This window comes from Leuciscus leuciscus (assembly GCF_965113295.1).
Source record: "Leuciscus leuciscus genome assembly, chromosome: 16".
Taxonomy (NCBI): Eukaryota; Metazoa; Chordata; class Actinopteri; order Cypriniformes; family Leuciscidae; genus Leuciscus; species Leuciscus leuciscus.
Genome location: NC_138740.1, coordinates 9,580,708 through 9,595,231, shown reverse-complemented (window position 1 = coordinate 9,595,231; position 14,524 = coordinate 9,580,708). Strand labels below are relative to the sequence as shown.

General features: G+C 37.5%; 2 long non-coding RNA genes across 2 annotated transcripts; one reads left to right on the top strand and one right to left on the bottom strand.

Moving 5' to 3' along the window:
* The first annotated feature begins 2,430 nt into the window (after positions 1 to 2,430).
* Positions 2,431 to 5,224, top strand: LOC309477991. Its single transcript, XR_014198727.1, has 3 exons — positions 2,431 to 2,823; positions 3,644 to 3,745; positions 4,382 to 5,224. It is a non-coding gene; the product is annotated as an uncharacterized lncRNA (long non-coding RNA).
* A 5,559-nt stretch (positions 5,225 to 10,783) lies between these two features.
* Positions 10,784 to 12,428, bottom strand: LOC309478011. Its single transcript, XR_014198749.1, has 3 exons — positions 12,299 to 12,428; positions 11,522 to 11,623; positions 10,784 to 10,811 (listed from the first exon to the last, which is right to left on the bottom strand). It is a non-coding gene; the product is annotated as an uncharacterized lncRNA (long non-coding RNA).
* Between the last annotated feature and the right edge of the window lie 2,096 nt (positions 12,429 to 14,524).

Here is a 14,524-nt window from a genome sequence, read left to right as displayed (position 1 = left end):
ACACATCGTCACGTGAACAACTTTCGGTACCGATTTTGACATTTTCTCATTAAATAAATTATTGTGATTATACTTGTCTGTCTGTTGTTTTTCTTTATAATTGTGGCCTACGTAGTTTTAAGAAATGGTTATGATTAGATTTAGGGTAGGATTAGCAAACGTCCGGGGATAATGGTACGTGTAAGATTCACGTCTGAGGCTGTTAAACTGTGACATCTACACGTTTTCCAAAGGGGACCAACGTGATTATTTCACGTACATTTTGCTCCGTTTCGCTCTGACATTTAACGGCGTAGACATACACGCGGAAGATGACGGTTCGTTTCGGCGTGAACATACTCAAAATGCGTATAGATAACGCATTTTGCGTTTTGCGCATTTTGCGGATAGCTCAAAATGCGTATAGATAACACGCCACTTTTGACTTGAAAGTGGCGTGTATGTTTACGCAAAGTCATGATGTCATGTTGGTGTGTAAGACTCATTGATCACTATTCCATTTGCAACGATCTCATTTACTTTGTTCACATCATCTAAAAACAAAACAACTGCACTGTTCATTCTTGATGCTGACAAAATGCTTTTGTAACCAACAACTTTCGCTACAGCTATGCTGCACTCCTCTATTGAGTAGCGTTCCGCGGGGATAACTTTGATGCCATTCCGGCGCGTTAGCTTATCAAGCGGTACGCTTTCGGACACTGCCATTTCAAACAGCACACGCTGAACAACAGCACTTTACTTTCCCTAACTCCAGCAAACCAAAAAAACACCAACAGCTTTGCCAAAGAATAAAGAAAAGATAGAAACTCACTCGGCCCGCAGGCAAACGCTCTCACACTCCACACCCGTCCAGCTCAAACGCTCACGCATGTGCACAGAGAGAGAGAGAGTGAGAGATTTTCTTTGCTATACCATAGACAGACAGGCATACATTTTAGAGAACATGTCAAGACTACCGTCTCTCCCAAGGCAGGATGTAGTCCTGTGTCAAATTGGAGGCCAACTCCTCGTCAATCGTATCCTCTGCAATAGCATTGTACAGCAGGATCTTTTGTCTTAGAATACTATCAGGAAAACAGAGTTTTTGTTTGTTTGCATTTGCAATGTGCCATTTGAATATCTGTCAACCAACCATGCTGACGATAGAGGTCTTGTTTCTTGCTTAGCAGGGCCACTATGATGCTCTCTATCTCAGCCCTGAGATCCTCTGTTGTTCTCTGTGTTGAGCTCCCTGGCTATAAATAGGTAACACAGTTAAGCGATTGTTTCATTTTAAAATTTCTGATCACCTTATGTAGTTCATATTTGAACAAAGTAATTAACAGTTGTATTTGTGAAAATATTTGAGCGCTGCGCATGATTTACCTGTGACTGCCCACTGCTGAACATCACACACCAACCTGGTCTCACAGGATTCCGTGAAATGTCCACGTGCCCTTAACTCAAAATCCGTGGAGCCATCACGGAATCGCCCCAAATTCCGTGCTGCGGCCACGGATATTACTCCAATGCAAGTCAATGACACTGACCTTCCGTGGTCCACACACGGATACCCGTTTCAATGACGGAGTACAGATCTCACTCAATCGACGTGCTTTCTCATTTGGAAACGCAACATTTGAAGTATTTGTGAACTTTTCCAACAACAAATGCCATAATGACGTTAACCTGACTGTTATTGAAGCTATTGCATTGTCCTGTCATCATAAAATTTCGGTTTGTTTCAGTTAGCCTAACCAAAGTCCCGTGATGGCACCACGGACCTCAACAACCTTACCTCACTCATGGACGTTGTAATGTTGCTGGCTTGTTTAGGAACTTATAAGCTTTAGGTCGACTGTGTTGCAATGGCATGTAATTAACTTGACATTTTGTCTCGTCCTGTCATCATAAAATCCAGTTTGATGGCGTTTTACACCTATTGCTCGCTTGGCTATAGTCAGATCTAAAATCTGTGATAGGAGCACGGAGTGAGTCTGTGGTGAGACCACGGATAACTCCAACACGCAAGTCAATGACACTCATATTCCGTGGTCCACACACGGATACCCGTTTCAATGACAGAGAACAGATCTCACTCAATGGACGTGCTTTCTCATTTGGAAACACAACATTTTAAGTATTTATTTATTTTCCAACACCAAATACCATAAAGACTTTAACCTCTCTGTTATTGTAGCTATTGCATTGTCCAGCCATCATAAAAATTCAGTCTGATTCTGTTAGCCAAACTGAAGTCCCGTGATGGCACCACGGACCTCAACAACCTGACCTCACTCACTGGATGGTGTGATGTTGCTCACTTGTTTAGAGACTTGAAAGCTTTATGTCGACTGTGTTGCAATTTTGTCTTGTCCTGTCATCATAAAATCTTGTCCTGTCATCATCGTTTTGCACCTATTGCTCGCTTGGCTATATAGTCAGATCTAAAATCTGTGATAGGAGCACGGATTGAGTCTGTGGTGAGACCACGGATAACTCCAACGTTCGTGATATGGTCACGTAATTTAATCTATTGATTCGTGCCACGGACACGTTTATTTCGTAATTTTTCGTCTTTCGTGATTACAGCTCGATTATTTCTGCCTGTCGGCTGCAGCAGAGAAGCTGTTTAATCAACATTTATTCACGAGATCTTATCGTGGTTTATGTGTTTTTTTTTAATGTTATTATTTCGGTCTTATTGCCAGGGAAGCTGGATTGTTTTGCTGTTTATTGATCTTTTTAAAATGATATTTTATTAGTAGGAAATCGCGCTGAAGAAGTCTCGTTCCGAACACATCGCGATATTTGGCATCAGTTCACGTGTGTCAGCTGTTGGTAAGTAGCCTAGTAAATAAATACATAAATACGCTGTCCTAATAATGTGTGATATAATGTCTTTTCTGTTTGTCGATATTAATCTGCCAAATATATCTGCCATTTCCACGGAGACTTTGCGTTTCATTGCTTTCTAATTCAAAATATATGATTAAACACTGCCTGTCACGTGACGTGCTATAGGCTTAGATATTCATATCAGATTAAAAATAGTACAATTAGTTCCAAAGTTGTATTTGTAGTAGAAGCACAGTAAAAACAACACTTACCATGCTTTTACCACAGTAACATTAGTTTTACTGTGATAGGGTGTGGTAAAAGGACAGTAACCACAAAACTTACCATGCTTTTACCACACTATTGGTAGTTTTAATGTGATACTTATTGTAAATGCACAGTAACCACAACACTTACCATGCTTTTACCACAGTAACCCTAGTTTTACTGTGATAGGGTGTGGTAAAAGGACAGTAACCACAAAACTTACCATGCTTTTACCACACTATTGGTAGTTTTAATGTGATACTTATTGTAAATGCACAGTAACCACAACACTTACCATGCTTTTACCACAGTAACCCTAGTTTTACTGTGATAGGGTGTGGTAAAAGGACAGTAACCACAAAACTTACCATGCTTTTACCTCTGTATTGATAGTTTTAAAGTGATATTTGATGTAAATGCATATTAACCACAACACTTGCCATGCTTTTAACGCTTTATAATGTAACATCCAATATGTGTAAGGTAAATCAGTACTTTTTCCTTTAAATAATCCTATATATTATACATAATTATATTTTCTTTTCTCTTTTTCCAGCTGAAAAGACCAAAAGGGCCTTTCGGACTCAGTCAGCCCATTATTGTTTGAGGAGAAGTAAACGGAGGAGACGGAAAGCTGCAAAGGCAAATATTCACAATGGTATGTATGTGTTGGGTTTTAACCCTAAATCAAACATTTTATCAAGCATTTGTTGTTTCTTAAAACTTTTCTCACAAAACCCATATCCCAATCAGTACAAACATAGTCTGAAAGTCTTAATAATTCACAAGATTTAACAAGTTGTCAAATTCGTACGATACTCGTACATATTTGTATACTCGTACACAATCCTGCAGCTTTTACTCCTAGTGCTGTCATTGGCTACTGCCTCAATTCCTGTACATATTTATCGCGATATTTGTAAATCAGTTGCGCCACTTCTTGGAAAGTTGTCGGATATCACACACACTGTCAGAAAGTTTATATTAATTGCAAATTGGTCCCTGTCTGTTCATGTTCCAGTGATACATGATGTCTCTCCACACCTCATAACCTACCTCTGTTTGCAAGAGTGGAAAAGCTTATCTGACTTGTCACATGACATCAGATACTCTATTATTTTGTCATAATCAGAATGTTACACTGCTGATAACTGTCCCGTTTGCATGAAAATCATTTTCATATGATTATTGCTTGCTATTAAATACATACTTTTATTCATAGAAATGCCCACATATCAGTGAACTTATAACATAAAAATGCTTTTAACATTTAATTATGCAACACTCTTTACAGAAAACATATCCCACGGTTATGGATAAACTCACAACGTCATCATCAAGTGCTGTGCTGGGCACATTGGGCAACAAGTGTCCTCCAACGTATTCGATCCGTGGCCAAGTTCTCCACATCTTCCCATGGGACACTGACATTCTTCAGGTCTTCATGAAACATCTGTCTCTGTGTCTTCCTTGGTCTTCCCTGTCTCCTGCATCCTCCTGGTGGTGTCCACTTCATCACTGTGTTTGGGTGTTGTTGTTTGGGCATGCGTAGGATGTGTCCAGCGAGGTGCACCCTTTGCTCTGTCTCAGTTTCTGAAAGTCCTCATGTGGAGTCCCACTCCTCCTCAGGATCTCTTTGATATATGCAGAACCAATACTGAATATAGTGATTTATCTTTTTCCATATTGTTAAAGCATTTTGTTTTCTCTTTTCAGCTTCATAAACTGTACTTGATTTCTGCCTAATGCCTTTATAAAAAAGGGTCAGTGCTCATCAGGTGTTTTGCTAAAGGACATATTCATTGCATAGTTAAAATAAAAGTGACCAATAATCACAAGGATATAGAATGAAAGTTGAGAATGTAAAATGTTGTGCTTATGTTTTTGCCTATTTGTTCTTTAAAGCGACGAAACAAATGTATTTCCACATAACAAAGTTGAATCTCATCTTTTGGTTTGTAAATATATAACTTCATCATAGCAATTTTTTGAACGTTAATGTATGTGTCACTATAATAGATTGCCCCTGTATCTGGATATTTTAAATTAACTGATTTTTATACTGTTGTGCAGTAGTTTTGGCGCTACATTTGTCTTTAAACAGTTTGACATTAAATATTGGAATAAGCTTTCAAAATTGTGTCCATTCATTGTGCTTTTGTTACATTTATTTGAATATAATTGATATATCTTTGACTATACATACACTGTAAATGTTAGAAGCACTTTAGTAGGCCTACATGCAATTATCTTTAATTAAAATACTGCAAAACTACTCCTGCTGTAGGCCTTTGCTTAGAAAAAAGTTTCTCTTTCAAATGTATTTATGCATCAGTCTAATCAAATAAGCAAATTTGTGTCATTGATCATGTGAACTCGTTTTTGGACGGTAACCACACAAAGAGTCTTTTGTTTTTAAATATGAGTGTTATAATTTAATTAGAAATAATACATGTTTAACAGCCTTAATTAAATATTTAAGGTATCTATCCCTGCAGGCGGAACCAGAAGAGATCTGTCATCATTTGCCATAAATGGGCATGTAAGTGTGACGCATTTATTCAGCTGGGTTTGTATTGGCCGTGACTTTATCGCAGAACTCGCTGTGATTGGACAATCGTTTAACCCATATAAACTGGCGCTTCATGTTACAAAGTATGGTTTGGTGTTATTATTACATTAGTTATACATTAAGCTAACTATAAAGTGTCTCTATAATGTGAGAAATTACTCCTTTACCGAGATCCTAACCCTAACCCTAAGCATGTCTGCACATTTCAATGAACTACAGAACAATGCTTCCTGTTCCACTGATAGAATGACAGAGATATGTGGGTAATGTAGTATAAAACGTTTAGTAATAAAACAATAAATGTTAAATAAATTATATATTTAATGGACAACTGGATATCTTCATTGCGCAAACCTTTATGACATATATGAGGGACAGGCTGAAATTTGATATTTTACTGTGAGCACTTTAAAAATAACCTTTATGCCAGCTTTCCATATATATCTGAAAACTGTGGCCAACATTATTTATTATACAATAGCATAAGCAGTCGTCCTGCCGATTTTCTCTTTGATACACTAACCGGACTTCGAGTTACAGCCATTTGAAATGTGCATTTGTTTGCTCTTCTGGGGGCCATTGCTGGGCCATACAATCTACACAGATCTACACACACTATTACTATTACACAAGGGTAATGCACCATTCAGTAAAACAACAAAAAAACAGTGCCAACATTTCCTTTTCACCCCCTGATTGCTGCTTATATGCCTGACATCAGTGATATATGCTTTCATTCAAAAAGCAGTTGTAGATGTGCTAGAATGATCAACATGGATCATCTTCAATTAAGCGTTAAGTATTTATAGCAAGATAGCCCACTGTAGCCTCTTGTTATTCACATAGCTTCCTTTTATTTCACTGCAAACTGGCATGCATGCAAGTATGTGCAACTTTTGTTGCATTGTTGTCCCAAATATCATTAACCAGATCTACATTTTTTATGTCCCAAGTAAAAGAATCATGGTCATTAATTATATGTAGTAATTTATAAGTTATTAATTATATGTAGGCCTAGTTATTTTTTAATTAATTAAACTAAAGAAATAAGAAATTAAAATTTCTCAAATAAAAATGTCTATTTACTGTACCAAACACCACTTTCAATACACAATAGTCACCATACTTTATTAAACAACACTTTATTGGAGGACACAGAATAAAGTTAATAAAGTAGCATAAAGACAAATGAGATTCAAGATAAATAAAAATGTGTCTTCAAAAATACATTAACATCTTAATAGTCCATTCACAGCTGCTGAAGCCATAAAATTAGTGCCAGAGAATCATATTCAGTCACCTACAGAAAACAGATTTGATATTGTGTTGGAAAATAATGATTCATTATCACAGCTAAACTGGTTTCTTGCTCTTCCCTGTACGTCTCTATCGTGTTCGTGTTTTTCTTCCTCGTCTAAACAGTTTGTTCAGTTGAAGAACAGAAGATGTGATCACTGATGTGGTGTCGCTTTTTCTCAACCAGAAGAAGTCTCAACATCCCATTGTCAGGTGTTCTCCAGTCCTGGGGCTCGTTCTTCGTACGTCGCTAACTCAGTTAGCTGGATTTGATTGTTGACGATTTGGCATGATCTTGGATTGTTTGGTTCTTCGACGCTCATCCTGGACTTGCTGTCATAGCAACAGGTGCGCAAACTTGAACCTGCTCGGGAGCAGGCTTATTTCATGTAAACAGGATTAGATGGCAGCTTTATGAGCGGAGCTGATACGGGAAGTCCAGCGCAGCGCGATAGTGCACTTTCTGAGATTGATATTTTTTTCTCGTGACTCGTGAGATTGTCGTTTACATTATTAATTTGTTGGAAACGCACATTATTTTCGACTTGTCGGAGTCGGGCTTTAACTACAGCACAAACTGTTTGCATTGCCCTATGATTATTTGCGAGTGGCTCTTTCCTTTACACTATTGGAGATGCAGAGAACTTGATGGAAAGTGCTGTCTGTCGTCTCATTGGGAGTTTACCTGGCGCTTTTAGGTTTAAAAAACAGTTTTAGGTTTTTAAGACCCAATGTTGTAAAGCAGTTTTTTTAAAGCAGGTTTTTTTTTTTTTTTTTTTGGCTATCATTTTTTATGAAGATCATGCAATCATGACCATGCCGATTACAGTATGTCACTCAGGCTTCACTAACGTGATTGGTACCATAGACTATAGGCTTCCATAGACTGCCATCAAGGCCTCAATGAAGGGGATTTTGTGAACAGAAAGGGGGTTCACAATGTAAATGTGCAGCCCAGTTACTATTGGGATTCTTAATATTCCAGATTAATAATATTATATCAAATTTAAAAAAGGCAGTTGACTAAAATCTTCCATATCACAAATGTGAAAGCAAAATGGCCAGGATCTGTGCATGACTTAAGAATTTTCAGAAATTCACATTTATGCACATTATTTGAAAGTGGTAAGGAAAGTTCCACAATTAAATATCAAGCTCACTGTATTACATACACTTATGCTGATCCTAACAGAACGGCATTTTTTCATAGGTGATTATGACATGTTCCTGCCTGCAGACAGGTGTTTCATGACCCCATTCCCTGACCCAAACCAGTTACAATGCAGCTCTAGCCAGGACAAGGGCACACAATGAAATGAACTTTGGCTAACTAAAGGGAAGATTTCAGTGTCTGAAAAGTTTGAGGGTTGCACACCTGACAGGGCCTGGGACATTGTTGCATGTGCCATATTACACAACATTGCCAAAAAAAAAAAAAAAGACACTTTTCATTAAATGTTTAATAAAAGACAAATATGCTTAGTTCCTTGAGTTTTATTTCAATTGTTCTTTGTAAAGAAAAGCCAGTGGTCAAGTGCCTGCAACAAGAGATATTAGACACATGCCTCATGCAACAAATAAAAAGGAAAAGTTGGCTATCCACTGCCCACCTGTAGGCCTATGTCTCCTCTGTCTGTGCAGACTCTTCTGTAGGCCTTTCTGTAGATGTGGAATCCTGCAACTTATATTGCAGCCATAAAGCATACAAGTATAAATTAAGTAAAGTTATTTATGCACTTGCAGGTAGGCTAGTTCCTCCATATGACAGTTATCTGAGAGGGTTTATTCACTGTCCAGTGCAATGGAAACAAATGGACATTACAAAGTCTTATACTTTCTTTCCTTTGGAAAGTTTGAAAATGTCCACTTACTGCACATATTTCAGCCACCACTTTCTTGGGAACAGATACAAGTGTTGGTGTATTGTGTAAAAGTGCACAAAAGAGGAAAACACAATGTCATTACAATGAACTACACTCGGGAAAAATGTGATCAATAACTCATGGCAAAATATTTTTACATTAATTTATCAGTTTTCACTTTCACAAGTCAAAGCAATTCATCATTACTCATCATTAAGATTTACCAGTTGAAATGACTATACGGCCTTAATTTAATGCAGCAAAAATTATTTTACAGTGTAGGCTACTAAGATCTTTTCTTTCTTTTTTTCTCAGCCTTTTTCTTGGTTGCTTTTATAAACAGCCAACCATTTATTTAACAGTGCCTTTTATAAAAGAGACTATAATATAACTAAAAATTACCATTATGTAGAATATTTTTGTACTTCACTTTTATTTGTTCCCATGTTCTAGTGTGGTGACTCTGACATTACAATGAACAAAGTAATTATGCAATTATTAAAATACAAAAATATAGGCTAATAAGTGATAAAAATATCTAACATGGCCACTTCTAACGGATTTAAATTGTCTGCTACTTTTTGCCAGCCCTCTCTCCTGGCTTTTGCAGACTTTGAGGTGTTCCCTGGCGTTTTGATTAAACATTAAAATTCCGAATAAACTTCGACTATTAATTCTCTTGCTCTGCTGCGTAGAAAAACTGAGCGCGCTCTTTGGCCACGCTGAACAGCCAATAGCAGCGTTGCTGATCAATGTTTCTACTATCGATACATATCCCCTTTTCAACCAGCGCATGAACGCGCAATTATCTCAGATAACTCAATCCAGCGATACTAATCTCATCCGGCAAGTGTGTTCGAAGAACCGAGTTAGCCAGATCATGATTAGCACGATGAAATCATCTTGGATGTGTCATTTGATCTCGGATGTAATAAGCAACGTACGAAGAACGAGCCCCTGGTCTGAAAGTAAAACAGAAAACAGAAAACATTCAAATGAAGTTGTTTAATGGACAGTCGGGTCAGCTTATGTTCTGCGTTATTTAAAGCAGTGATGGTTTACTCTGGCCCTCAGCGTCCACTGTCCTGCAGATTTAGCTCCGACCTCAAACCCTCCTGCCTATTGTCTAGAAATAAACCTGAAGACTTTGGTTAAAATTTTCAGATGTGCTCGATTAGGGTTGGAGGTTAACTCTTAACTAACCTCAAAAAGTAGAATGCAAAGGGCCAGAGTTGCCTGTTCCTTACATAAATTTACAAAGCAGCAGTCAGTACATTATATAATATACACATTGAAGTATTTATTATATATATATATATATATATATATATATATTGGAGCACATAATATAAGCTAAGTACTGAACAAAAACTGTTTTACCCATATCAACAGCAACCTATTTTAAAAGATTTTTAAGAAAGGCATTGTCTCTTTTGAGCCTTTGCCAGTGATGCTTGATTTCTTTCCAGACAACATACTCTTCTGTCACTTGTTTCAAGAGCTTCACATGATCAAAAACCAAGTGAAAACCTGTACAATGTAAAATTGTCAACATCAAATTATGTACTACATTGTACAGCATTGTTTCAATTCAAGACATACCAATGGACTCGCTCACTTTTCTGTCTTCTTTGGGCACCAGATGTTCCTTCCTCACCCGAAACAAAGGACTTATTCGATTAGCTTGCGTTGATATAAGGACTGGTCTTCCTTCTCTGCTGTAAAACAAGATAGTCTCGACTTACTCTATGTGCAATTACTATTGTTCCTGAAACATAAATTAAGACAGTATTAAATAAGTTAATTTACCATATGATTCAGGAGAGAACATTTGATGAGTAAATACTGATTGCAATATTCTAGAAACTTCACCTGGGAAGGGCTGATCACGGCAAGATTCGCTGCGACTCACTAGTAGCTCTTGTAATGGTTGGCTCCTAAAAGAGCTGTTAAGTTTGATATTGTAGAGCTTTAAAAAAAAGGACTAAGCAATCCTGCAAAACAGAAAGGAAGGTAATTTTAATACATTACTTGCAAATAGTCAGTTTATAACTGTATGATATGTTTTCTGTAAAGAGTGTTGCATAATTAAATGTTAAAAGCATTTTTATGTTATAAGTTCACTGATATGTGGGCATTTCTATGAATAAAAGTATGTCTTTAATAGCAAGCAATAATCATACGAAAATGATTTACATGCAAACGGGACAGTTATCAGCAGTGTAACATTCTGATTATGACAAAATAATAGAGTATCTGATGTCATGTGACAAGTCAGATAAGCTTTTCCACTCTTGCAAACAGAGGTAGGTTATGAGGTGTGGAGAGACATCATGTATCACTGGAACATGAACAGACAGGGACCAATTTGCAATTAATATAAACTTTCTGACAGTGTGTGTGATATCCGACAACTTTCCAAGAAGTGGCGCAACTGATTTACAAATATCGCGATAAATATGTACAGGAATTGAGGCAGTAGCCAATGACAGCACTAGGAGTAAAAGCTGCAGGATTGTGTACGAGTATACAAATATGTACGAGTATCGTACGAATTTGACAACTTGTTAAATCTTGTGAATTATTAAGACTTTCAGACTATGTTTGTACTGATTGGGATATGGGTTTTGTGAGAAAAGTTTTAAGAAACAACAAATGCTTGATAAAATGTTTGATTTAGGGTTAAAACCCAACACATACATACCATTGTGAATATTTGCCTTTGCAGCTTTCCGTCTCCTCCGTTTACTTCTCCTCAAACAATAATGGGCTGACTGAGTCCGAAAGGCCCTTTTGGTCTTTTCAGCTGGAAAAAGAGAAAAGAAAATATAATTATGTATAATATATAGGATTATTTAAAGGAAAAAGTACTGATTTACCTTACACATATTGGATGTTACATTATAAAGCGTTAAAAGCATGGCAAGTGTTGTGGTTAATATGCATTTACATCAAATATCACTTTAAAACTATCAATACAGAGGTAAAAGCATGGTAAGTTTTGTGGTTACTGTCCTTTTACCACACCCTATCACAGTAAAACTAGGGTTACTGTGGTAAAAGCATGGTAAGTGTTGTGGTTACTGTGCATTTACAATAAGTATCACATTAAAACTACCAATAGTGTGGTAAAAGCATGGTAAGTTTTGTGGTTACTGTCCTTTTACCACACCCTATCACAGTAAAACTAATGTTACTGTGGTAAAAGCATGGTAAGTGTTGTTTTTACTGTGCTTCTACTACAAATACAACTTTGGAACTAATTGTACTATTTTTAATCTGATATGAATATCTAAGCCTATAGCACGTCACGTGACAGGCAGTGTTTAATCATATATTTTGAATTAGAAAGCAATGAAACGCAAAGTCTCCGTGGAAATGGCAGATATATTTGGCAGATTAATATCGACAAACAAAAAAGACATTATATCACACATTATTAGGACAGCGTATTTATGTATTTATTTACTAGGCTACTTACCAACAGCTGACACACGTGAACTGATGCCAAATATCGCGATGTGTTCGGAACGAGACTTCTTCAGCGCGATTTCCTACTAATAAAATATCATTTTAAAAAGATCAATAAACAGCAAAACAATCCAGCTTCCCTGGCAATAAGACCGAAATAATAACATTAAAAAAAAACACATAAACCACGATAAGATCTCGTGAATAAATGTTGATTAAACAGCTTCTCTGCTGCAGCCGACAGGCAGAAATAATCGAGCTGTAATCACGAAAGACGAAAAATTACGAAATAAACGTGTCCGTGGCACGAATCAATAGATTAAATTACGTGACCATATCACGAACGTTGGAGTTATCCGTGGTCTCACCACAGACTCAATCCGTGCTCCTATCACAGATTTTAGATCTGACTATATAGCCAAGCGAGCAATAGGTGTAAAACGCCATCAAACTGGATTTTATGATGACAGGACAAGACAAAATTGCAACACAGTCGACATAAAGCTTTCAAGTCTCTAAACAAGTGAGCAACATCACACCATCCAGTGAGTGAGGTCAGGTTGTTGAGGTCCGTGGTGCCATCACGGGACTTCAGTTTGGCTAACAGAATCAGACTGAATTTTTATGATGGCTGGACAATGCAATAGCTACAATAACAGAGAGGTTAAAGTCTTTATGGTATTTGGTGTTGGAAAATAAATAAATACTTAAAATGTTGTGTTTCCAAATGAGAAAGCACGTCCATTGAGTGAGATCTGTTCTCTGTCATTGAAACGGGTATCCGTGTGTGGACCACGGAATATGAGTGTCATTGACTTGCGTGTTGGAGTTATCCGTGGTCTCACCACAGACTCACTCCGTGCTCCTATCACAGATTTTAGATCTGACTATAGCCAAGCGAGCAATAGGTGTAAAACGCCATCAAACTGGATTTTATGATGACAGGACGAGACAAAATGTCAAGTTAATTACATGCCATTGCAACACAGTCGACCTAAAGCTTATAAGTTCCTAAACAAGCCAGCAACATTACAACGTCCATGAGTGAGGTCAGGTTGTTGAGGTCCGTGGTGCCATCACAGGACTTTGGTTAGGCTAACTGAAACAAACCGAAATTTTATGATGACAGGACAATGCAATAGCTTCAATAACAGTCAGGTTAACGTCATTATGGCATTTGTTGTTGGAAAAGTTCACAAATACTTCAAATGTTGCGTTTCCAAATGAGAAAGCACGTCGATTGAGTGAGATCTGTACTCCGTCATTGAAACGGGTATCCGTGTGTGGACCACGGAAGGTCAGTGTCATTGACTTGCATTGAAGTAATATCCGTGGCCGCATCACGGAATTTGGGGCGATTCCGTGATGGCTCCACGGATTTTGAGTTAAGGGCACGTGGACATTTCACGGAATCCTGTGCTGTTTGTTTAGTGATGTCATTCTTCTGGCGGAAATCACTGAAGCTGGCAGCTTCCAGCTTTGCCCTCTCGGAGATCTTTAAATCACACAAATATAAAAAATATCATGCAAGCTTTCAGCCAATACCGGGATCAAGAAATTCCTTCATCTACAGTTTATAAATGAATGGATGAATGAGCTTATTACAGATGGACGGACTCCAGCTCTGCTGTTTGTTGTTAAAATGTATGTTGTGTCAGGCAAGAGGATCATTCGAAAATGTCCTTACTTTGATGTATCTGTGGGCCAAGACTTTGTGAAGGGTTCTCTGTTCTGTTCCACCCCATGGCCTGTTGAGTGAGCATATTCTCTCTCCCCGATTGAAAAAATAAATCTGCATGCGTGATTGGATCAATTTACATGGGAAAGACCATTGCAGTTCGACATGACCTAATACCAGAGGTGGGTAGTAACGAAGTACATTTACTTCATTACATTTACTTGAGTACATTTTTTGGAACAATTTTACTTTTAAGAGTAGATTTGAATGTGGGTACTTTTACTTTAACTCGAGTACATTTCTAATGAAAAAACTGTACTTTTACTTCGTTACGTTGGGCAACGTTCCTCTCGTTACTTTATTTTAATGCAATATGTGTTGTTAAATGCGTAGTTTATTCCAAGCGCGCTGTATCTTTTTTTCTGGGCTTGAGCGATGCTCAATGGGCTTTATGCACAGCTGCACTACTTCCTGAACTTCAGCCAGCTCTTTGTTTCCTGTCTGTCATTATTGGACAAACTGATTAATCCAGGTTTGTCTGATTATTGTTACTGAGGT